General features: G+C 42.1%; 1 protein-coding gene and 1 pseudogene across 7 annotated transcripts in view; one reads left to right on the top strand and one right to left on the bottom strand.

Annotated features, from left to right (window-relative positions):
* The window catches only part of eepd1 (endonuclease/exonuclease/phosphatase family domain containing 1), a 153,417-nt gene that overhangs the window by 23,117 nt on the left and 105,658 nt on the right, over positions 1–24,642 (top strand). Inside the window, exon 1 of one of the 7 annotated variants that reach the window (XM_043719190.2) lies at positions 6,869–6,957. The exons of 5 other annotated variants lie outside the window; for them this stretch is intronic. The gene's annotated coding sequence lies outside the window, so the exon portion shown is untranslated. Of the gene's footprint in view, positions 1–6,868; positions 6,958–20,974; positions 21,895–24,642 lie in introns of those variants that run through there. One more of the 7 variants, XM_043719191.2, reaches the window with a different exon arrangement.
* On the bottom strand, positions 17,036–18,839 carry LOC148141137 (putative CENPB DNA-binding domain-containing protein 1; annotated as a pseudogene).

The following is a 24,642-nucleotide window of genomic DNA, read 5'->3' as shown; positions in this document are numbered from 1 at the left end:
AAGGAGTTTGAAAAGTCATCATAAGACAGTTGTTGATGTTATCACTGAACTTTGTACAAACATTCAAGTGTTCAGCACTTAATATAAATTGAGTTAGTTAAGTTATTGTGAATTGCACAACAGACTGTCACAATCCTCACCACTTTCACAGTGAGGTCTTGGAAGGTTCCCCCTAACCTGTCCACTCACGTGATGCAATTCAGCTGCTGAACATCCTCTACACCACATGGCGCACATAGACCTGCACAATCATATTTGTCATTATTGGTCCTGTAATAGGGTGTCATCAGCAATAGTTTCATTGTGCTTATATCCATAGGGTTCACAAGTAAGCAGAACCTGATTAAGTGATTAAATCAGTCCAGATTACATCTAACAGAGATCGTTTGGGCCTGGTTTCAACTAGGAGCTTCTAAATTTTTATTTTTTAAAATATTGTAATCTTGGTGTTTTCTGAGTGTCAGATATAAAAGCATCTGCTAAGATTTAGGACAGAAAAATGTCTGATATTTCCTTTTTCCTTGATACTCTGAATCATGTTTAAAGATGCCCATGTGTCTGTTACGTCCAGGTATGTATAGATCGTGATCACATGATTTTACTAACAATTTTGTGCACTGTGCAATGATCACATTTACCATTCAAACATATACTGCAACATTAGATTTAAGCATCAACTGTTTTGTGAAGTCCAACTGAAATATAAAATATTAATCGTTCCCAACGTTATGATTTCTGCTTTTAAATGTACATTGTAGCATAAACATCTTGCAGTTTAATCACAAATTGTATGAATTTACTTTACTGCTCAAAGTACATTAGTAGTAGAATATAATCAGGGATTCTTGCAACACATCTGAATCTGGGCTGGAACCCAGAAAAGCAGTGTCTGTACTATGTGAATAACCATGGGCTATCATTTGGCTTATTTGAGTCATCTCAACCTTTTGAAGTTTAATGATGTTCAAAAAAAGGTCCTGAATTTATCTCTTCGAGCTTTAATTACTACTTCCCCTCAAAAATGGTACAAAAAAGCCAGGGTTCTTTGATTAAAAATTGGCTTTAAATATCCTAACCATCATCTTGTTGCTCATCAGGAAAAGCCACTTGACCAAGTGGGTGGCATGCTTTTTGTGACAGAACACAAAACCAAAGAGTTTTATATTTACAAATCCTTAGTTTGATCTTGTGTCTGCCTTGTGTTATTCACTCATGGGGTGTGAGTGTTGTTGGCTGGGCAGACGTTTTATTGCCCATCTCAAGTTAACCTTGAGAAGGTGGTGGTGAGCTGCCTCCTTGAATTGCTGCAGTCTGCTTGTTGTAGGTAGATCTAAAATGCTGTTCAGGCGAAAGTAGCAGGATTTTGATCCAGGGACACTGAAGGAACAGCCAATATATTGCCAAGCCAGAATGGTGAATAGCTTGAAAGGAAACCTGCAGGTGGTGGCAATCTCTTATATCTGCTACCTTGTCTTTCAAGTTGGAAGTGGTCATAGGTTCAGAAAGTGCTGTCCAAGAAATCTTGACGCATTTCTACAGTACATCTTGTAGACTGTAGCTGCTGAACATTGGTGGTAGAGGGAGTGAATGTTTGTGGATGTAATGCCAATCAAGCCAGCTGCATTATCTTGAATGATGTCAAGCTTCTTGAATGTTGTTGGAGCCATACTCATCCAGGCAATCGGGGAGTATTCCATAACACTCCTGACTTGTACACTTTCTCTTTTCTTGGAGATGGTCAGTTCTTGGTTCTTGTGTATTGTAAATGGTATTTGCCACTTGTCTGCCCAATCTTGGATATTGTCCAGATCTTGTTGCATTTGGATATAGTCTGCTTCAGTATCCGAGGAGTCACGAATGGTGCTGAAAGTTGTGCAAACATCCCCTCTCTGACTTTTTGATGGAGGGAAGGTCATTGATGAAGCACTGAAGATGATTGGGCCGAGGACACAGCCTTGAGGAACTCTTGTAGAGATGTCCGGGAGCTGAGGTAATTGACCTCCAACAATCGCGACCATCTTTCTATATGGAAGGTATGATTCCAAACATTAGAGAGGTTTTCCACTGATTCCCATTGCCTCCAGTTTTGCTAGAAACAAAAAAAACTGCAGATACTGGAATCCAGGGTAGACAAGCAGGAGACTGGAAGAACACAGCAAGCCAGGCAGTATCAGGAGGTGGAGAAGTCGAAGTTTCGGGTGTAACCCTTTGAACTGCCGAACAGATCTCATCCTACTTCGACTCCATCCTCTCCCCCTTGGTTCAGACACTTCCCACCCACATCCGCGACACCAACCACGTCCTCCATCTCTTCAGTAACTTGCAGTTCCCCTGCCCCTAGCGCTTCATCTTCACTGTGGACATGCAGTCCTTATACACATCCATAACCCCACAAGGATGGCCTCCAGGTCCTCAGTTTCTTCCTCTGCACCAGACCCAACCAGTCCCCCTCCACTAATACCCTCCTCTGTCTCACGAACTGGTCCTCACCTTTAATAACTTTTCCTTTAACTCCTCCCATTTTTCCTCCAAATCCAGGGGCTGGCCGGACCTCCCAGTCACTGCTCATTTTAATTCCCGTTCCCACTCTCTTTCCAACATGACCATCTTTGGCTTCCTCCATTGCCACAGCGAACCAAACCGCAAATTGAAGGAACAACACCTCATCTTCCACCTGGGCAGCCTACAGCCCGGAGGACTCAACATTGAGTTCTCCAATTTCAAATAACCTCCCTTCCTGTCCACCGACTCACTTCCCAGCCCCTCCCCCTCCCTTTCTCCCTGTCACCGAACAGATTCATTCCTCCCATTGACCAACCAGGTTGTACCCTCTGCCTGTCTTCACCTATCCCCACTTCACCACCCTGCCCCCCCCACCACCTTTATCTGCAGATCCCCCCCCCCACACCCACCGCCAGTCCTGAAGAAGAGCTACACCTGAATTGCCAACTTCTCCACCTCATGATGTTGCCTGGCTTGCTGTGTTCTCCCAGCCTCTTGTTGCTGCCTGGCTTGCTGTGTTCTCCCAGCCTCCTGATTGGCTACTCCAGTTTTGCTAGAACTCCTTGATGCCACACCTGGCCAATTGCAGCCTTGATGTCAAAAATGGTTACTCTCTTTTGACCAGGTTTGGACCAAGGCTTTAATGAGTTTCAGAGCTGAGTGGGTCTGATGGAACCCAAACTGAACATCTGTGAGCAGGTTATTGTTGAGCACGTGTTGGTTTAAAACACTTTCAACAACAGCCTTCATCGCTTTGCTATTGAACATAACTGTTTGGATATAATTGGCCACGTCGAATTTATCCTGGACAGGACATAACTGAACAATTTTCTGTATTGGCACGTTGTTGCCAGTGTTGCAACTGTACTGAAACAGCTTGGCTAGGGATGCATGGCTGGTTATTAAAAGCATAGCTGGTCTCAGGGTGCTATTTAAGCCATTTCTTGAATATCATGTGGAATGAATTGAATTGGCTAAAGAGTGGCATCTGTGATGCTGGGGACCATTAGAGGAGGCTGAGAGAAATCATCCACTCAGCACTTCTGGTCAAAAATGATTAACTTTGTGCTGGGTTCCCTCTATCATTGAAGAAACACAATAAGTAGCGCTTCCTCCTGCAGTGAGTTATTTAATTGCTCATCACCACTCACGATTGGAAGTGGCAGGAGTGCAGAGCTCGAATATGATCTTGTTAATTTTTCTGCCAACTTGCATCCTGCCCTCACCTTCTCATGGTGCATCTTTGACTCCTCCCTTCCCTTCCTTGACATCTGGGTAGGCTATCAATATCTAATACAAACCCACCAACTCCCACGGATAACTGGACTACATTTCCTCACACCATGCTTCCTGTAAAGCACCCCATTCCATTCTCCTAGTTTCTCCCTCTCCATCACATCTGTTCTGATGATGCCACCTTCTGCAGGGCACCTCAGAAATGACCATTTCTTCCCTCAACTAGGGATTCTCCACCACTGGGGTTGACCTTTGTGCTTCAGACTTCAGCCCTTCCCTCCTACAACAATGATTGGGTCCCTCTAGTCCTCACTTACTACCCCACCAACCTTCGCATCCAAAGGATTGCTAGCCACCATTTCCGCCATCCCCAGCAGAATCCCATGACAACATATATTCTCATCCATTCCCTTGTCAGCATTCCATAGGGGCCTTCCCTCTGGGGCACCCTGGTCTACCCCTCCTTCACTCCCACCACCTCCCCACACCATCACAGATTCTTCCCATGCTGCTGCAGAAGGTGTAACACCCGCCCATTTATTTCCTCCCTCCTCACTATCCAAGGCTCTAAACAGACCTTTCATGGGAAACAGTGATTTATCTGTACTTTGCTCAAGCCAGCCTTCTGTATTGACTGTTCACAATGAGGCCCTCTTTACTTTGGGGAGATGAAATGCAGACCGCTTTGCAGAAAGTCCATGTTCTCTCCTAAAAAATGCCCTCAAGCTTCCAGTTGCCTACCACTTCAGCAAACCTCTGTTCCCATGCCAATGTTTAAGTTGTAGACCTGCTGCAGTGTTCCAGTGAGCCTCAGTGCAAGCTCAAAGAACAGCATCTCATCTTTCCCTTGGGGACCGACAACCTTTAGGGCTCAACATAGAGTTCAACAATTTTAGAGCCTGATTCCTTCCATCCATCCATGCTTTTTACCCGACCCTACGTCCTGATCCTGTCCTTTTATGGGTTGTTTTCAGCAAGCCTACTATTTCTGTCCAACTCTTGGCTCTTGTTCGCACTTACCCAGCTTCTCTTCTATCCTGGCTTGATGTCAATAAACCCCCTATCAGCCATTCCCTTCCATATGTCTCACTGGGCTCCATATCCACCTATCCACTCATCTCTTCACCTGAGGTATGGGGCCCAAAATCGCTAACAGTACTGTAAATGTGGTCTGACCAGAACTTTATAAAGCCTCAGAAGTACATCCCTGCTTTTATATTTTAGTCCTTTCGAAATAAATGCCAACACTGTATTTGCCTTCCTAACTACTGACTCAACCTGTAAGTTCACCTTAAGAAAATCCTGGACAAGGACTCCCAAGTCCTTTTGAACTTCAGATTTCTGAATTTTCTCCCCATTTAGAAAATAGTCCATGCCTCTCTTCTTCCTATCAAAGTACATGACCTTACACTTTCCCACATTATATTCCATCTGCCACTTATTTGCATATGGTTCGAACCTTTCAAAATCCTTCTGCAGCCTCCCACCACCTCAATATTCCCTGTCCTTCTTTGTATCATGGGCAAACCTAGCCAGAATTCCCTCAGTTTCTTTGTTTAGATTATTAATGTATGAAGTGAAACGTTGTGGACCAAACTCTGACTGTTGTGGAATACCACTGGTCACCAGCTGCCATCCTGAAGTGAACAATTTTATCCCCACTCTCTGCTTTCTGCCAGACAGCGAATCTTCTATCCATGCTAGCACCTTGCCTCTAACACCATGGGCCTTTACCTTGCTCAGCAGCATCCTGTGTGGCACCTTGTCCAGGTGATTTATCCAACTTCATACCTTCCAGTTCTCTCACACCTTCTCTTTGGTGATGGCCACTGTACCCCCTTTTGCACCCTGACTCTCTTGAATTTTTGGAATATTACTTGTGCCTTCCACCATGAAGACTGATGCAAAGTAATTATTCAGTTCCTCAGCCATTTCTTTATTCCCCATTATTACTTCTCCAGTGTCATTTCCCAGCGGCCCAATGTGCATGTTTACCTCTTTTTTTGCCCTTTGTGTATCCAAAGAAACTCTTGCAATCTTCTTTTATATTACTGGATAGCTTACTTTCATATTTGATCTTCTCTCTCCTTATTTCTTTTCTAGTTGACCTTTGTTGGTTTTTGTAAGCTTCCCAATCCTCTAGCCTCTCACTGCCCTTTGCCACATTATATACTTTCTCTTTTGCTTTTGTGCTATCCCTGACTTCCCTCGTAAGCCATTGTTGCCTCATCCTCACTTTAGTATGCTGCTTTTTCCTCGGGATGAATTTTTGCTGTGTCTCCCGAGTTACTTCCAGAAACTTCTGCCATTGCTGTTCCGCTGTCTTTCCTGCTAGGCTCCTCTCCCAGTTAATCCTGGTCAGCTCCTCCCTCATGTCTCTGTAGTTGCTTTTATTCAACTGTAACACTGTTACATCTGATTCCACCTTCTCCCTGTCAAATTATAAGTAAATTCAATCATATTATGATCACTGCCTCTTAGGGTTCCTTCACCTTAATCTCCCTTATCAAGAAGGAATTTTCTGCAGCTTAGTATAAGATTTTGAACCAAATAAAGGTTAGAGCTGAGTATAAAAACAGAAAGTGCTGAAGAAACTCAGCAGGACTGGCAGCATCTATGGAAAGAGAAAATGAGTTAACATTTCAAGTCCAATATGAACCTTCAGATTTAGACCTGAGTATAGTTTAACTGATAAAGGCTAGGTGTAAAAGTTTAAAGAGATTTTGGGGCTAAGAACACAGATCACTAAAATGTAGCAATGAGATACAATGAATAATTGCCTGGATTTTCCTGTTAACAACATCCCCTAACCGTGCATGTAAAAGCTGTACCATGTCTATAACCTGCAATAGGAACTTCCAGTTCTAGGACCTAGTGTCAGGACAAGCAAGATCATATTTGTGTATGGCCCATTGTTAATGGAGCCACATTCCCAGTGATGACATGAGCTGAAGACACATTCATTAAAGGCAATTTTGAACTCAACAAGAGGTGTTTTCTTTCATACGTGTAAATTGTAATATTGAGAAACATTTTATGACCGTTTCAAAACTCAAATATTTAAACAGTGTTAAAAGTTTGCCGGAGTTTGCTGATTCCCAAAGGACAAACCAAATCATCTTTGTCTAAGTTTTCCCCCAGGTTAAAGCCCTCTCAGCTATCTGGAGGAATACACAACACTGTAGGATGAATATCAATGACCTTCTGTATTATGCCAGGGTAAGTTCCATCTTCTCTCTGACACCTCATGCTCACTCTACCTCTGCTACTGTTCCCACCTCCTACAAAGGCTCATGTTGTGTCACTTTCATTCATGCCTGCAATCCCTTCCTCACTCACTGTCACGTGCCTCCAACAGCACTAACCCTGTAAACCTGCTGTGCTGCCTCCTCCCTTATTTAGGACCTTTCTTCAAGTGCAGCAACAGTAATAGCTGGGACACATGCTTCCATCTCTTGTTATACTGGCTTCTCTCACAGTGCATAAAGAAGCTGCTCATGAATAGATAGAAAGAGTCAAGAACGTGCCTGTCATTCAACTCCTGACCACTTAGCAGAGGCTCCTGACTCAGACCATTGCGAGCAGGGCACAGACTGGTATCAGAGGTTGCCTTTACCTTACAGTGCTAGGATCTATTGAATGATAGCTATCCCCCTTGACTTGACTGTTGCCTCCTGATAATATGTCAAGTTTCCTAGCTTTGTGCCTGCACAAAATGGTGGTATGGTGGCTCAGTGATTTGCACTGATGCCTCACAGCACCAGGGACCCATGTTCGATTCCAGCCTTAGGTGACTGATTGTGTGAAACTTGCACATTCTCTCCCCGTCTGTGTGCGTTTCTTCCAGGTCCTCCCACAATCCAGAGTTGTGCAGGTTAGATAGTTGGCCATGCTAAGTTGTCCATCTTGTCTAGGGATGCCTAGGCTAAGTGGGTTAGCCAAGGTAAATGTGAGGTTACAGGGATAGAATAGGGGACAGTCTGGGTGGTATGCTTTTCAGAAAGTCAGTGCAGACTCAATGGGCCAAATGGCTGCTTTCCACACTGTGGGGATTCTATGATTCTAAATGGCACAGCAGGACAGCAGTAATATGAACCTGGTCTCTTTGGCTGAGAGTAAGGCAAGGATGTTGTGAGCATCTGAGTAGTGAGTGACGGTAAGTGAAGAGCCCAGAGATACAGCCTGGTCCTGACTATAAGCTGGGCGAGTGTCCCTGACACACTGTGTCCTTGCTATAGCATTGGAATGATAATTGGCATTGCCCCCTGAGGTACAGTATTGAAGAGCTGAAGTGTCCTGTAATTAGATCGCAGATATGCCATGTTGGAATCTGATATATGTGCACCAATGGCCAAAGACATGGGGTGTAGGTGGCTGGTGCCCATGGAGCATGTCCTGAGATATTGGGCCCAGTTTCCAACATGGAGGTCATTCAGACAAGTGGCGAGCTGAATCCACCCGGGTCTTGCTTTTGGTTTCCTTGTTTGCTGAGCTTGGTAAGATGGGAGATTGATTATTAATGAGGAACTTTGGGATTCAAGAAGATGTTTAACAATCATTAATGATTGTCAATTGGGAGCTTACAGCTATCGAGCGAGAATCTTGCTACGTTGCTTATAAAAAGCAGAAGAGATGGAAAAGTTGCTCCTGATAATGAGATGGGCCACGCTACACTTGTCTAATTCTGCCACATATCTCACCATCTGCCATATTGCTCAGACCCCCCATAAGATTTCTCCCATTGGACCTTTTGAAGTTTGTTGGTGCCAGGGGTAAAGGGAATAAACAGTTTACAAATTAATAATTATAAATAAAATTCTAGATAATGATTTGGAGGAAATGATGTATCCAGTCAGTATTGTAGAATGATCTTGTAAAAATTATTTTTTCTTTTGTTTGACAGTGTTACTTTGATACAAAATACTGCTAGGAATATTGAATTCAATGAAATGCCCATGTATTTATTCATCTTTCTATTATAAAAGGGATTTAGGCGGTGCCAGTTTTTGATGTACAGCACATTTTTTGAGTTTTCTACAATGACTTTGGGTTTAGTCAAGGAAAGTATATTGTATGGATTTGTTGATGATTAAGAGATGTGATATATTCCTTTTGCCTGAGTGCCTGTGTTTTTATATTTGGATCAGAAGGAAATACAGATGACTTGCAGAAGTAACAGATGTTTGATGACTTGAATGGTATGTTGCATCATGTAAAAACCAGTTTGTTATATTTGTCAGCAGTTAATCTCCTGACCATTCCAGGTTGCAGTGTCAATGAAATGATTACTTTCAAGTCTTGATACATTAGACTTTAACAAGTTCAACAAATGTCTAATTTTGTTCTTATTTCTTGTATGTGAAAAGTTTAAAAACATTGATCTTGTGGTCTGATGTAATTGGTGGCTTGCATTACTTGTTGTGAAAGGGTGAACTTTAATTTATTTGCAGCTCTCCAGAAATCATGTGCTCTGCAGCTAATAAACTGCAGTCTGGATTAACGCTCCCTTGCAAAGGCTGACATTAACATGAGGATAGCGTGTGTGCTTTGAATGAAAAATGTTGGATCTTCATCGTACTGCACATAGTGGAGTGATTGAATCACCATCAGTGCTGCATGTGTTGAGAAGCTATTTCAGAGAGTCATTTCTGGCAATGATCAGATCTAGCTGATATCAATGCCCTGATCTTAATCATCTCCAGGACATCTTGAGTTGTTTGTTCTGAAAGAAGGTATTAGTTATATAAAGATCATGGTAGCAGCAAAGTTCTGTGTATCTGTTCATTTATTATTTCCAGGCCACTACACCTCAGGCAGGGGAACCTTGCCTCATGGTTCACACCCACTCATCTGTTGAAATCCTCTTTGTAGGCAAGGATGTTCTGACTTAGTGCTGGGTAGCAGCACCATGCTCCTTATTGATCTTTCACCTCTGTAGTGAGTACAACATTAAAGCAAAAATACTTCTGACTTAATTGGTGCTCACTGAGTTGAAAGGCAGATGGAGAGAAATGGACTAAATCTTACTTTTTTCGTCTGTGTCAAGTTTCATGGAGGTACTTCTCTCTGTGAGGCTTAGTGTATTTTCTCTCTGCATTTTACCAAACCTGTATCATCAACTACCTTCCCTGTGTCTGTGGCACCCCTCTCATCCCATTCTGGCCACTTTCTAGTACCACATGCAATATCTGGAAGAACTCACCACTACTGAGATAAACCAGAATTGATTTTGCATTCCTTGTGTCATCTCAAAAGGCTGTCCTGCACGTGGATAAGCAATATTAGTCTGGATTTCAATTAAAAATGTTTGACATTAGATTTTCTCAGCAAATTAATATATATTTAGCTCCAGCTATAGAAAGGTAGAAATATTGTGCGCTAATCACTAGATGGCTCTGCCTACGAGCCATGCAAACTATATTGCACAGTTTCTGTTTCATGAATTACTCCTGTGATTAGTCCAGGTGGAAACCCTCTGAGCAAGTCTTGAGGGCACAGAATTCTTATTGCATGAAGGGAAAGCACCTCCTCATAAGTTATCTGAGATAAGATGAGCCAAAAACCAAACAAATGTCATCAATCCAAATGTATGGAAACCAGTCTAACAACAGACTGGGCTAGGGAGACTGGTGGCTGCTGCAATGTGGAGAAACAAGTCAAATAATTTTGGTGTGACTCAACCAAACCTGTTATCCAGTGAAATGTGCTCATCTGGAACATGAGAGTGACGTGTCTTATAGTCAATATTCTGAGAGAATTGGAAGGTTGAAAAAATAAGCAGAAAGGAATAGAAGGAGATACTGATAAGATTAAATGACGAGACTATGTGGAGCAGATCCACTAACATTGATCATTTAATTAGAATGGCCCGATTCAGTGTGGTAGATTCAATTAAATATATGTAGTCCCTTTTAAGACTATGCTAAAATGGCACTGTAAAGTTGGATGCCAAAATCTTGGTCAAAGAAAGCAGTTACAAGCAGTGTCTCAAAGGAGTGTCTTAGCTGAGGGACTACCAGCTGTCAAGGCCTAGATAGCTGAAAGCTTAGCTGTTAACAGTAGGTGATGGAATATGGCAACATGCAAAAGACCAGATTTGGAGAAGTGCAGAGACCTGACCATTGAAGGGTGGGGGAAGTTGCAGAGGTAGTCTGATGAGACTTTCACTTGATGCTGAAGAAATCAACAGTGTAGATGCCAGTTGCAAGACTAACCCACAACTTTAGACCTTTAGCTTAGTAGTTTAGATCATCAGTGAACTTTTGCCACTTTTAGTCTGCATGGATATTTCTCCCCTTCTCCCTGATCCCACCCCCAGAAAAAACCTGAATATTAAGTTGAAATGTGATCAGATTCTCAGTTGTAAATGCAATAGATACCACCTCCGTCCAGTTCTGATGAAAGGACATGAACTGAAATGCTAATTCTGTTTCCCACAGAATCTGTCTGACCCATTGATTTACAGCATTTTCTGGTTTTATTTCAGATACCTTGCATTTGTTTCATTTTAAATGTATTCTTTCATGGAGTCTGGGTGACACTGGCAAGGTCAGTGTTTATTAACAGCGCCTGAACTGAATGGCTTGCTTGGCCATTTCAAACAGCAGTTAAAAGTCATCAATATTGCAGTGGGTTTAGAGTCACAAATAAGCCAGGTAGGGGAAGAATAGCAGATTTTCTTAAACTGTAAAGAGCATTAGTGAACCAGATGGATTTTTAGAGCAATAGATGAGAATTTCATGGTCACCTTTTCTGAGACTAGGTTTATGTTGCATATTTTTGTTAATGAATTTTAAATTTGAACCCATGTCTGGAGAACTATAGCTTCTCAATTACTAAACAGTGTCTTTACTACAATACCATTATGTTCTTCATTTTTTGTTTATGCACATTAGAATTAATTGTATTCACAAACATAAAGGAGCTGCAAATTATTCCATCATGTGCATCCATAGTTTGCATTTGCTAAATTTGCGTTGCAGTTCAAACACAGATTTGGCACGATCATCAGTGTTTTGTACAAAACAAAGTGTTGCCCAAATCAGGTGAGCTCTTGTGATTGTTTCTACGGTTCCTTGTTCTTCTGCTTGAATTTATTGTTAGAGTTGCTTACGATTAGCCAGGACAGATGAAAGGAAGTGTGATGATGATTCACATTGTAGTCAAAAGTTTCTTCAAAGTGCACATTCTCACCATTATCCTTAGGTGGCCATCAGTCTACAATTGTGAGCCTGGATGATGACTGGAGGTAGAGTAGGGCATCAGGATAGGCAGCTGTTTTATGCCCCAGTAGGGGGAGTCATAGATTGGCGGAGAAAGGTACACCACTCTGCGTAGAGTAATATTTTCTGTTATGGATATCACTATAGCAATGCAGTTACTATTTTAAACTTGGCAGGATGCAAGAACAGGATATAAACTCACACCCTTCCACTCTCTGCTGCAATGTCTGTTGGTTTGTCAGCATGAATATTCATCATTGCAGTTGCCCTTCCTTCACACCTCTTCCTTAAATTCTCTTTCTTTACTTTCAGTCTGTCTAGGTTCATCACCACCAATCGCCAGTTAAGCAAGGCATATTGTTTCCACTGTCTTATTAATTTTTATTCTTTCCATGGCATATGTGTATTGCTAGTATTTATTGTCCACCCTAATTACCTTTTTGAGAAGGTGATGATGAGCTGCTTTCTCAAACCTCTGCAGTCCTTGGTGTAGGGGACAAGCAGAGATATTAGCAAGGGAGTTCCAGGATGTTGACCCAGAATCACTGAAGGAATGATGATATAATAGTCAGGATAATGAGTGGCTTGGAGGGGGCTTGCACGTTCTGGAATTGCCAAGCTTCTTCTACACTGGCCCTTCTATGTGGTAGTGATTGTGTTTTTGGTAGCTGTTGTCAGAGGAGCCTTGGTGAGTTGCTGCACTGCATTTTCTAGGTGGTACACACTGGTGCCACTTTGCATCAGTAGAGGAGAGAGAAAATGAAGAAAGTGCTGAGAGGGGTACCAATCAAGTGAGCTTTTTTGTACTGAATGCCATTGAGTTTCCTGAGTGCTGCTAGATATCCAAGCATCACCATACTCCATCATTCTTCTGACCTGTGCCTTTTAGATGGTGAGACAGGATGTGGAAATGAGGAATGAGTTACTTATCACTGTATTACCAATCGTATATCTTCTCTTACATAAACGGCATTCATAAGGCCCTTCTATGTAGTAATGTTTCCAGTCATTGGTAACCCTCAGCATGGTGCTATTGGGAGATTCATAGCAGGAGTAGACCATTTGGCACCTCAAGCCTGCTCTGTTGTTCCATTAGATCACACTGATCTCTCTCCATATGATTTAGTTTCCGTAATATCTAGCAAATATACTTCTTGACTAGCCTCCACAGCCCTCCGGGGTTAGGAATTGTAAAGAGTTACCCATACTGTGAGTGGAAAAAAAAACTTCTCCCCATCTCATTGTAAATTACCTCCCTGGTTTTCTGAATCTCTTGTTCTAAAGCCATATCTTTTCTGCATCTACTCTGTCAAGCCAGTAAGAATTTGTATTCTTCAATAAGATGACAGCAGAAAATGACTCGTCATCCTTCTAAATTCTTCAGAATATAAACCCAGCCATCTTGCATTCTCCTCGTTGGTTAATGCCACTATTCCAGGGCTTGGTCTAGTAAACCTTCATTATGTAAAAAGATGAAAACTGTATACAGTTCTCCAAGTGCAGTCTTACCAAGGCTCTGTACCATTACATAGAGATTTCTTCACTCCTATACTCAGATATTCTTGTAATGAAGGTCAACAAAGCATTCACTTTCCTCATTGCTTGATGCACTTGCATATTAGCTTTCAGTGACTTCTGAACATGGACACCCAAGTCCCTTTGGATATTAATACTTCCCAACCTCTTACCATTTATGAGATACTTCCAATTTGGAAAAGTTTACATTTTTCAGCATTATACTTCATCTGCCATGTTCTTACCTATACACTTCACCTGTCTAAATCCCCTGAAGCTTCTTTGAGTACTCCTCGCAACATACATTACCCTCTTGTTTTGTGTCATCAACAAACTTGGAGTCATTATATTTAGGCCCCATATGCAAATCATTTATATAGATTGTGAATAACTGTGGCCCAAGCATTGATCCTTATGGTACCCCATGAGGCACAGCCTGCCAACCACAGAATGACCCATTTATTCCGACTCTCTTTTTCTGTCAGCCAGTTCTCACCCCCAATCATATATCATCAAACTTTGCTTACTAACCTCCAGTGTGGGATCCTATGGAAAGCCATCTATCCTTATGGTCCAGCATAAGGACATAACCTACTTCAGCACCTGAGGAGGTACAAATGGTGCTGAGCATGGTGCAATCACCAGCAAAAATCCATAATTCTGAGTTTTTGATGGAGGGAAGATCATTGATGAAGCCTCTGAAAATGCTTGAAGATAAGAAATAGGAACAGGAGTAGGTCATTCAGTCCCTCAAGCCTGTCCAACTATTCAATAAAATCGTGGCTGATCTGCAGAAAGCCTCGAGACCTACTTGTGCCAGTATATCATACCCTTCAATTCCCTGATATTTTTAAAAAAACTATCCTTTTCTATCTTTAAATACATTCACTGATCTAATCATCACAACTCATGAGAGTTGAGAATTCTAGACATTCAATATGCTGTAGGCAAAAACATTCCCTTGCCTTTCAGTTTTAAATGAGTGTCTCTTTATTCTGTAACTGTGTCCCCATTTCAAGATTTCACCACTAGTGGAAACATTATTAGTTGGGCCAAGGATTCCTGCAATGATGACCAGAGACAGAGACAATTAATCTCCAACAATCACGGACGTTTTCCTGTAGTGCTAGATATGCCTTCAACCGGTGGAGATTTTTCCCTTTTTGATTCCTGACTCCAGTTTTAGTGGGATTCCATGGTGCTACAATTAATGACATTCTGACTTGATGTCAAAGGCTTCCAAGTCATGAGTTCTTCTGTTCATGTTTGATCCAGGTTAAATGTGGTCAGGCATTGAGTGGCTCTGGTGGAACCTACGTTGAAGAACAGTAAGCTGTTTATTGATATACAAGTACTACTTGACTGCACCTTCAACCACCTTGCTTTGCCAGTAATCAAGAGTAGACCAATAGAGCAGTGATTAGACAGTTTGGATTTGTCTTACTTTTTTATGGAAGAGACAAATCTGGGCAAGTTTTGACATTGCCAGGTAGATGATAGTGTTGCTATGGTACTGAAATAGTTTTGTTAGTACACATGGCTAATTCTGGAATACCATTCTTGTTATTGTAGTTGTTGTTGAATGTTGTCAGGGCCTATAGCTTTTGAAGTATCCAATGCTTTCCATCATTACTTGATATCGTGTGGAATAAATGGAATTGGCTAGAGACTGGCATCTGTGATGCTGAGGAGGAGGAGGACATGATGGGTCATCCACCTGGAACTTCTTCCTTGTTGCAAATGTTTCATCCTTGTCTCTTGTGCTGATGTGCTAGAATCTCCTCACTGAGGACGAAAATATATGTGAAGCCTGCTCTTCTTGTTTGTTGTTTGTTCCTCATTCACAACTGGATGTGGCAAAATTGGAGTGTTGACTTGATCCGCTGCATGTGAGATTACTTAGCTTCTATTTAGGTATGCAAGTAGTCTTCTGTTAAAACTTCACCAGGTTGACACCTCATTTTTGTGTCCGTCTAGTGCTGTTCTTGCAAGCCCTCCTGCATATTTCATTGATCCAAGGTTGATCCCCTTGCTTCATTGTAATAGTAAAGTGGGGGATGAGGTTACAGAATGCAATATCATCCCCCACTTTACCATTACAATGTGGGCGGCACGGTGGCACAGTGGTTAGCACTGCTGCCTCACAGCGCCAGAGACCCGGGTTCAATTCCCGCCTCAGGCGACTGACTGGAGTTTGCACATTCTCCCCGCGTCTGCGTGGGTTTCCTCCGGGTGCTCCGGTTTCCTCCCACACTCCAAAAATGTGCAGGTTAGGTGAATTGGCCATGCTAAATTGCCTGTAGTGTTAGGTGCAGGGGTAAATGTAGGGGAATGGGTCTGGATGGGTGCGCTTCGGCGGGTCGGTGTGGACTTGTTGGGCCGAAGGGCCTGTTTCCACACTGTAAAGTAATCTAATCTAATGCAGTTGAATGTAATTCTGCTGCTGCTTATGGCCCACAGTGCTTCTTAGATGTCCAGTCGTGAGTTGCTAGTTCTCATCGAAACCTATTCAATTCAATGCAGTAGTAGAGCCAAGCAACATGTGTAAGGTTATTCTCAATGTGAAGACAGGATTTAGTGTAAGCAAGAGTAGGAGCAAATTACTGCAGATGCTGTTGTCTGTACTGAAAACAAAAAATGCTGGAAATCACTGGGTCAGACAGCATCCATGGAGAGAGAGCAAGCTAATGTTTCGAGTCTCGATGACTCTTCATCACAGCTGAAGTGAAGTGTGGAGAGGACAGTCTACACAAGGACTGTGTGGTGTCTACTTTTATCAATACTTTCATGGGTAAATGTGTCTGTGGGAATGAGATCAAGTTGATTAAGAAGATACCTTTAGCAATTCTCAAGATGCCTTTCAGAAGAAAAATATACAGTTTGTATTCTAATTAAGACTTTTGTGATTGAGAAATACCTCTGTTTAAAAAAAAATTAAGGCAATGCTTTATGAAGCTTTAAAACTGGTTAGCCTTCTGGGTGGCTTATTATTGTTGGCAAGATATTATGTTTAATGATCAAGGAACATCCTTTATTGTGCAGTGATACTGTTTGTTCACTTTTTCTCCCCCCGCTTCTGTTTGCATTCCTGGCTTTTTGTAGCAAACTAACCATGACTGTACTGTAGAAAGTGGAACTTGAGGTAGTGACTAACATTCCGGAATCAATAACATTGGATTGTTACTGTTAGCTCTGAATGCTTACAGCAGTGTATAAATGTAGTACTTTGAAGGCGTCTGAGATGTTAGCTAATGGTTCATTGTCAAGCATTTGGACTTGGTTGGAATGCATACAGTCTGTTCTGCTATAATGAGATAGTTGCGTTCCGTTCACCTCGTGTTATAGAAAATTGCGCAATAGAAATAACGAGGCCTATGGGAAAAACAGGATTGGGACGAACCACCAAAAATATCAGTAAAAATTGAAACGAAAATAGTAGTTAGTCTAAGACAAATGATAGCTCAGTCTAAGTAAATGTTAAAGCCATATATTTTAATGAAACAATACGATAACTTTAACACTTTAAGGGGTTTCTGAGTTTGCTCAGTAACAGTACTGTATTAAGACAGGGGCTGAGGGTCATCATCAGCATCATCATTACTCTCAGCTGCAGTTCTGGGTGCAGGATTATGACAAAAGAAAATATTTAGACCAGAAGTGGGTGGCTGTGGTTCATTGTCCTCAGATTGTTTCTTGGGAGTTGGATTAAAAAGGACATCTAGTTTTTGCTGCTTTGCCATCTTTCTTCTTTCATGAAGAAGTTGTTCATAGGGTCTCAGATACAACTTAATGCCATGAACTGCTATCCTGCTGCGTTCTGCATTGTAGTCATTGCCTTCTAACAGCTGCAACTCTTTCTCAACTTCCCTCAGGACCGAAGACAAAAGAGAAGTGGAGAGTTCTCATGGGGCTGCATCCTGGAGTTCTTCATCTTCATCTTGAGCTTCAACTTCCCTCACAGCAGCATGTTGTTGTAGATCAGCTGTGGAGAGGTTTTTACAACGGGACTCGAGCAGCTCCTCAATATCTTCAATCTCTATTTCTTCAAATCTAACTTGTTTTTCAGGAGCAACACGACGTTGTCTGATCGCTGGAAGCTCCTCTGATGGTTCAATGCCTTTAAAAATCATGAAGAAAATCTGGGAGCAGCTTCTGCCAAACTCTATGCAGCAGTCCTTCCTGACATCACCCCAGGCCTCCACAATGATATCAATAACATTCTTAATGTTAAAGCTCTTCCAAAATTGATGAGCACTGTCCTCATGATCCCCCTCCGTACGGCCAGCTTCCTGAATGTACCCCTTAAATAATTTTTAAAAGCTGCTATTGTCCCATAGTCATGGGTTGAATGAGAGGGTTTGTGTTCAGAGGTAGAAGTAGCACTTTGATGTTTTCAGAAAGCTTACCAATGGTGGGAGGATGACTTGATGCATTGTCCACAATGAGGAGAATCATGAAATCCAAATCTTTTCTCCTGCAATAATTTATAAAAACGTCCTCAAAAACATCAATTATAAGGTCAGAAAAAAATTGCCCTGTCATCCAACCTCTTTTGCTTGACCTGAAGTAAACATCTAGAGTGCACCTAGACTTGAACCTTTCAAGGCCTGTGGGTTGGTAGAGTGGTATACCAACACCGATTTGAGCTTTAAGTCTCCACTAGCATTGGCACCCAACGACGCAGTCATATAATCCATTGCGACTTTAAAACGTGGAGCGTGTGCTTCATTTTTAGAAATGTAGGTTCTGGATGCATTTACTTCCAGTAAATGCCTGTCCTGTCCAAATTGAAGATTTGATCTGAGGTGTAGCCTTCTTCCTCAATCAATTTTTTCACCACAGGAGGAAAAGACAGCGCATGTTCCTCATCTGCCCGGGCAGCTTTGTACTATGAAAAGTGGTTCTTAAATCCAGCAAACCAGTCACTACTAGCACTAAAGACAGGCACATCTGCAGATATTCACTTCTTGTTTCCCTTGGGTCCTCATAAATTGATAAGGTTTTCTGTTTTATGGTGAGAAAGGTGGTCCCAGATTGCTTTTTTTGATTGATCTTGTATCCATGCACTTAGAAGCTGCTCCATCTCCTCAAGTTCCTTTGTTTGTGATCTCACAGACTTGCTAGCACTCAGACTTGTTCCAGCAATGCAGCTTGCTTTAATTCTATCCGCATTGTCCCTAATGGCATGTAACACAGACTCCTTTATTCCTGTTGCACGCACAATATTTCATGCCCCTTAATTATGCTCAAAACATAACATCGAGCTTCTGTTCAAGTGTTATAGCCTTCCTTTTACAGTCACCACCCGTGATTTCTTTCACCTGGATGCTTCCTGTCAACATTCTTGCAACTTGGTCCTTCCATATTCATGGAAAACACAGTGAGATTTGCAAAAAAAAGGACCTAAAATTACTGAGAGCATCACTGTGCCTTTCACAAAGCTCTTAAGCCAAAAGCGTGCGAGCTGACTGACCGTGTGATGCCGACACTGAATCTAGTCCACTGCGCCACATAGTGCCAGGATGGAATCGTGTAATAGCCAATGGGAGTTCATGTTGTAGAAAATCCGTTCACTAATTCACCAATCACATTACAGCCAAATTGTGTTGACGAAACACATTATAGGAGAACGACCTGTACAAATTTTAATATCATACATGCCAACAAGAATGATCTCTTCTATTACCTTCTAGACACAGCAGTTAGCATAAATTCTTGAGACATAAAAGCAAAATATTGCAGATGCTGAAAGTCTGAAATTAAAACAGCATCTATAGAGAGAAAAAACAGTGTTAACGTTTCGGATCTGTAACTTCTTCTAATGAAAGGTCACAACAGAAATGCCAACTCTCCACAGATGCTGCCAAATCTGATAACTACTTGACTGCACAGTCACTCAATGGTTAGCATTGCTGCCTGGGCTACTTCTCTGTGGAGCTTACACATTGTCTCCACGTCTGCATGGGTTTCTTCCAGGTGCTCTGGTTTCCTCTCACAGGGAGAAAGTGAGGACTGCAGATGCTGGAGATCAGAGTCAAAAAGTGTGGTGCTGGAAAAGCACAGTAGGTTACACAGAATCTGCGGAGCAGGAGAGTCGACGTTTCGAGCATAAGCTCTTCACCAGGAATGTGGGCAAGCCCAAGGGGGCTGAGAGATAAATGGGAGGGAGGTGGGGCTGAGGGGAAGGGATCTGGGAATGAGATAGGTAGATGCAGGTGGTGGAAGATGGTGATAGGGTCAGAGCGGAGAGTGGAGCAGATAGGTGGGAAAGAAGATGGACCGGTAGGACAGTTCAAGAGGGCGGTGCCAAGATGAAGTGTTCGATCTGGGATAAGGTGGGAGGAGGGGAAATGAGGAAATTGGTGAAATCCACATTGATCCTGTGTGGTTGGAGGGTCCCAAGGCAGAAGATGAGGCGTTCTTCCTTCGGGTGTCAGGTGGCTAGAATCTGGTGGTGGAGAAGCCCCAGGACTTGCCTGTCCTTGGTGTACTGGGAAGGGGAATTGAAGTGGTCAGCCACAGGGTGGTGGGGTTGTTCAGAGTGTGTGTCCCAGAGATGTTCTCTGAAACATTTGGCAAGTTGGCGTCCTGTCTCCCCAGTGTAGAGGAGACCACATTTGGAGCAACGGATACAGTAGATGACGTTTGTGAAGGTGGAGAAAAATCTCTGCCAGATTTGGAAAGATTCTTTGGGGCCTTGGATAGAAATGAGGGGGAGGTGTAGGCACAGGTTTTACACTGCTTGCAGGTGCAGGGGAAGGCGCTGGGAGTGGAGGACAGGTTGGTGGGGTGCATGGACCGAACAAGGAAGTCATGGAGAGAATAGTCTCTGCAGAACACTTCAACTTCCCCACCCACTCCGCCAAGGACATGTACGTCCTGGGCCTCCTCCTCCGCCAGATTTTAGCCACCTGATGCCTGGAGGAAGAATGCCTCATCTTCTACCTTGGGGACCCTCCAACCACATGGGATCAATGTCGGTTTCACCAGTTTCCTCATGCCCCCTCCCCCACCTTATCCCAGATCCAACCCTCCAACTTGGTACTGCCCTCTTGATCTGTGCTATCTTTTTTCTTCTTTCCCACCTATCCGCTCCACCGTCCACTCCCACTATCACCATCACCTCCCACCTTCATCTACCTATCGCATTCCCAGTTACCTTCCTGCTACCCCAGCCCTATCCCTCCTCCTCTTTATCTCTCAGCCCCCTGGGCCACTCTACATTCCTGATGAAGAGCTTACACTCAAAATGTCGACTCTCCAGCTCCTCTGATGCTGCCTGACTGGCTGTGCTTTTCCAGCACCACATGGTCTTTCCTCCCACAGTCCAAAGATGTGCAGGTTAGGTGGATTGACTATTCTAAATTGCTCCACAGTGTCCAGAGATGTGAACATGATAAATGCAGGGTTATGGGAATAGTTTATGAGGATGTGGGTCTGGATGGGGCACTCTTCAGAGGATCAGTGCAAACCTGATGGGCCAAATGGCTTCTATCTGCACTATAGGGATTCTCTGACTCTTGTGACTCCTCAATAGGCTCATCTGCAAATCTGTGGGCTTCCTTTTTACCAATGGAGCATCTTCATCAAGTGTGAGAATGTTATCCCACTTGTCCTCTCCAATGGATTCAACTAGAATATGTCTGTATGTTAATGTGAGGTCGAAGCAAAAAGTGCAAAGACTACTATGTTCCTTTTCATCTCATAAAATGGGGAAGTAATCAGAAGAGAATGCCTTTCTTTGCCTTTGCCGCTGTGGCTGATTGCAGACAACTGATCCTAATTATATTCTGGAATGCAGAAGCTGAACGAGCAACCGTTGCTCTGAAATACATCATATCAGGAGGGTGTCGTTGTCTCTGTGAAGCTGCTTGGGATATTTTCCACATTAATGGCACTACATAATTTAAGTTGTAGAATCCTAAAACACACCTGAAAGGAACACCTTCACTACATAGACTGCAGCAGTTCAGGAAGAAAAAGGATGCACTATGTTCATAGAGGCAACAAGAGGTTGGAAATAAATCTCAATCCTATCTGCAAGAATATTCCAAAACTAAATAGAAAATCGATTGGAGGACTTTGTTTTGATTTTCAGAACTTCAGTCTAATCTGCCCTGTCATCACGAGACAGAATACGAACATTTAACTGAATGCTTACTCAGGTCTTCCTTTGCATGTTGGGTCAGTGTTGGAAAGGGACAACAACAAAAAAAAAAGGATAATGACTTTTAATGTTCATGTGGATGTTGCAAGAAGCTAATTGTACAATATTTGGTCACAATGAAGGTGTACCATATGGCATTGGAACATAATGACACTTCAATGTTTGACTTCAGCTATGAAAACAAGGTAGAAAGAGAACTTGGAACCCCGGATTATAGATCATTGGGATATTTTCAAAAAGGAAAATTGCAAAGTTAGTCAATAAATGTTTACCGTGCAATATAAAAATGGAGATTGCTTTCCGTTTTCAAATGCTGTGGTTAAGTAGAGGTTATAGACGGTACTGACTGAAGAATGTATTAAGAATAGGGAACAAAGTGGGCGAAATGGAGTAATGTTACAGATCAGTTGCACTCTCAGTGGATTGCAGGAAAAGTTTGAAAGGGCCACTTAGCGTAATAAGGAAAGCTGCAAAGGGTTCCGTGGGGTGAATCTTAGTATTTTTAAAAGATTGGGAAAATTCTGTGCCAAATATATCAATGAGAAGAAAATGATCAGATGCAAGATGGAGCATCCTGGAAGACGAGGATTATACCAATAGATGATAAGTGTAATTTGGCGGAGTTGCTGAATAAGTAACACAGTAATTTAAAAAAGAAAGCAGCACTCGAAAGGAGTTAAATTTGAATTGTGTAAAAACAGTAAGAGTATTAGTTAAATGGAGGCTATGTAAAAGTTAATTATGTTTAAGCAGGTTAGATGCATACTAGCACATTATTTGCATAAAGCCAGGTACCAATGTGAGCTGTACTACTATTTAAATGAGTGATAGGAACCTCTCAGAAACTGGCATGAGATTTGCTTAAATTTCCTTGGATGGATGGTTGTGGGTATGACCTCCTGAACATAACAATGGTGATTACATACAGCTTGGTGCAGCTGCTGCTGAGGCTCATGGGGAAAAAGGCGACTTTCTAAGGCCCCTTCTGCCAGAGTGCTCAAAGGGTTTGCAACCTGTTAAAACAACATGTTTTACACACCAGAGAATATTTGGCATTAAATTTAAGTACATTGTAAACATAACCTGTAATGTCAAAGAACTGATGTGGTTTTCACTTTACATAACGATTCGATTTTAACATTTATATTATGTGCTTCCACAATTTTATGAATAAAGTATACATTTTGGGGATAAAAGTGACCTCTCCTGCTATAATTAGACTCAAACCTTTATTTGCCAATTTTTGTCATACTGAAGTTGACAATGGAGTTGGTCATTTTTTAAACATTCTGTAAAACGTGCATTGTATGTTTGTGTACGTGGATAGATTTTCACTTAGGCTTGCCAACATTGTTTACAATTCTTAACCGTGGTTTTCAAATCTTACAAAAAGGGGAAATCCTATGCATACTGTAGCACACTCCCTGGGGTCCTGTCTTCTTTTCTGAAAACATACTAGTTATCTAAGGAAAGCTGAGTCATTTTTGCAGAAAACAATTTTATTATTTATGCATGATTGTGTAACAATGTTCTGAAGAAGGGACCCAAAATGTTAATTATGTTGCCAGACCTGCTGAGGTTTTTTTCAGCAATTTCTGTTTTTTTGTGTAAATGTGTGTTGTGGATTGACAGAAATGCATTAACTTTGGAGAATCGCTGAGATCTCTCTTGTAGACATCCAGGATCTGGGAAAAAGGAGCAGTTTGGATTAAAGGCCTACCATCTAGGCAGCCTGAATGGTGCTGGGCAATTAAATGGCTAACGAGAAGATTGCACGGGTGTCCATATTCTTAATGATGAAGGAGCCAAAAGGCAAGGCTGAAGGGTTTGCAACCCATCTTCAACAAGTACTGTTTGATCCAACGTTTTGTCTTGAAGTCCTCGGAATGGCAGATGCCAAACTTTATACAATTTAATTCATTCTAAGTGCTGTCAAGAAATGGCTGAAGGCAGAATGGTTATTACAAAGACTATGGGCTTCAGCAATATTTGGGCGATAGTGCTGAAGATTGTGCTCCATAATTACATGTACACATAGCCATGTCCTACAGCTAAAATGTTAACATCTACCCAAAATTTATGGAATTATGGAAAATTTCCAGCTTTACTTTGGCCTCAAAAGATCGATGAACTCCAATCTGGCAAATAATTGCCCTTCAGCGTCCACTCAGTCATCAACAAAGTGATGGATGGTGTCATCAACAGTGCACTCAAACAGCACTTACATGTCAAATAACCTGCCCACTGTTGCACAGTTGGATTCTTCCAGGGCCTCTCAATGCCTGACCTTATTGCAGCTTTGGTCCAAGAAGGCTAAAGAGCTGAGTGTAGTGTTCAATGGTTTGATTGATCTTGTTTGATTCCATTTGTCTGTTCTCTAATCAATGCAACTGTGCTGGATTGCTAAAGCCTTTGGGTAGAAGGGGAGAGCTAATTAGAACAGAGAATCTTCTCAAAGAAAAGACTGGGTTCTGGCTGAATCCATTCGTGTACTGGATCCTACATGTTCTGAGGTGTTTTAAAGCAATGTTAAATTGTAGATTTAAAAAAAAACTAACTAGTGTCACCTTTGCATTGCTCTGAGATAAGTCAGACATCCGAGATATGCAACAAACCATAAAATAAGTAATTCTGAACTGAGGTGAGAGTGATTGCCCTTAACATCAAGGCAGCACTTCTGAATATTGCGTCAAGGTGTCCTGGTAAAATTGAAGTCAGTGCGAATCAGAATGAAAGTTCTGTACTGATTGGAGTCATACCTAGCACAAGAAAGATGATTATGGTTAGTGGAGATCACTCATTTCTGACCTAGAACTTTGCAGGAGTTCCTCAGGCTAGTGTTTAGCCCTAATCATGTTCAATTGCTTTCTCAACAACCTGCCTTGGCACAGCATGTCAGCAGTGGAGATATTTGCTAATTATTACCCAGTGTTTAGTCTCAATAATGGCTCTTCAGATACAGGAGCAATTAGGGCCAATGTGCAGGAAGATCTGGACAAC

The sequence above is a fragment of the Chiloscyllium plagiosum genome, unplaced genomic scaffold (genome assembly GCF_037043375.1).
Source record: "Chiloscyllium plagiosum isolate Xiang-an unplaced genomic scaffold, Cpla_swu_hap1 HiC_scaffold_34, whole genome shotgun sequence".
NCBI lineage: Eukaryota > Metazoa > Chordata > Chondrichthyes > Orectolobiformes > Hemiscylliidae > Chiloscyllium > Chiloscyllium plagiosum.
This window is presented reverse-complemented; position numbering and strand designations above follow the sequence as displayed.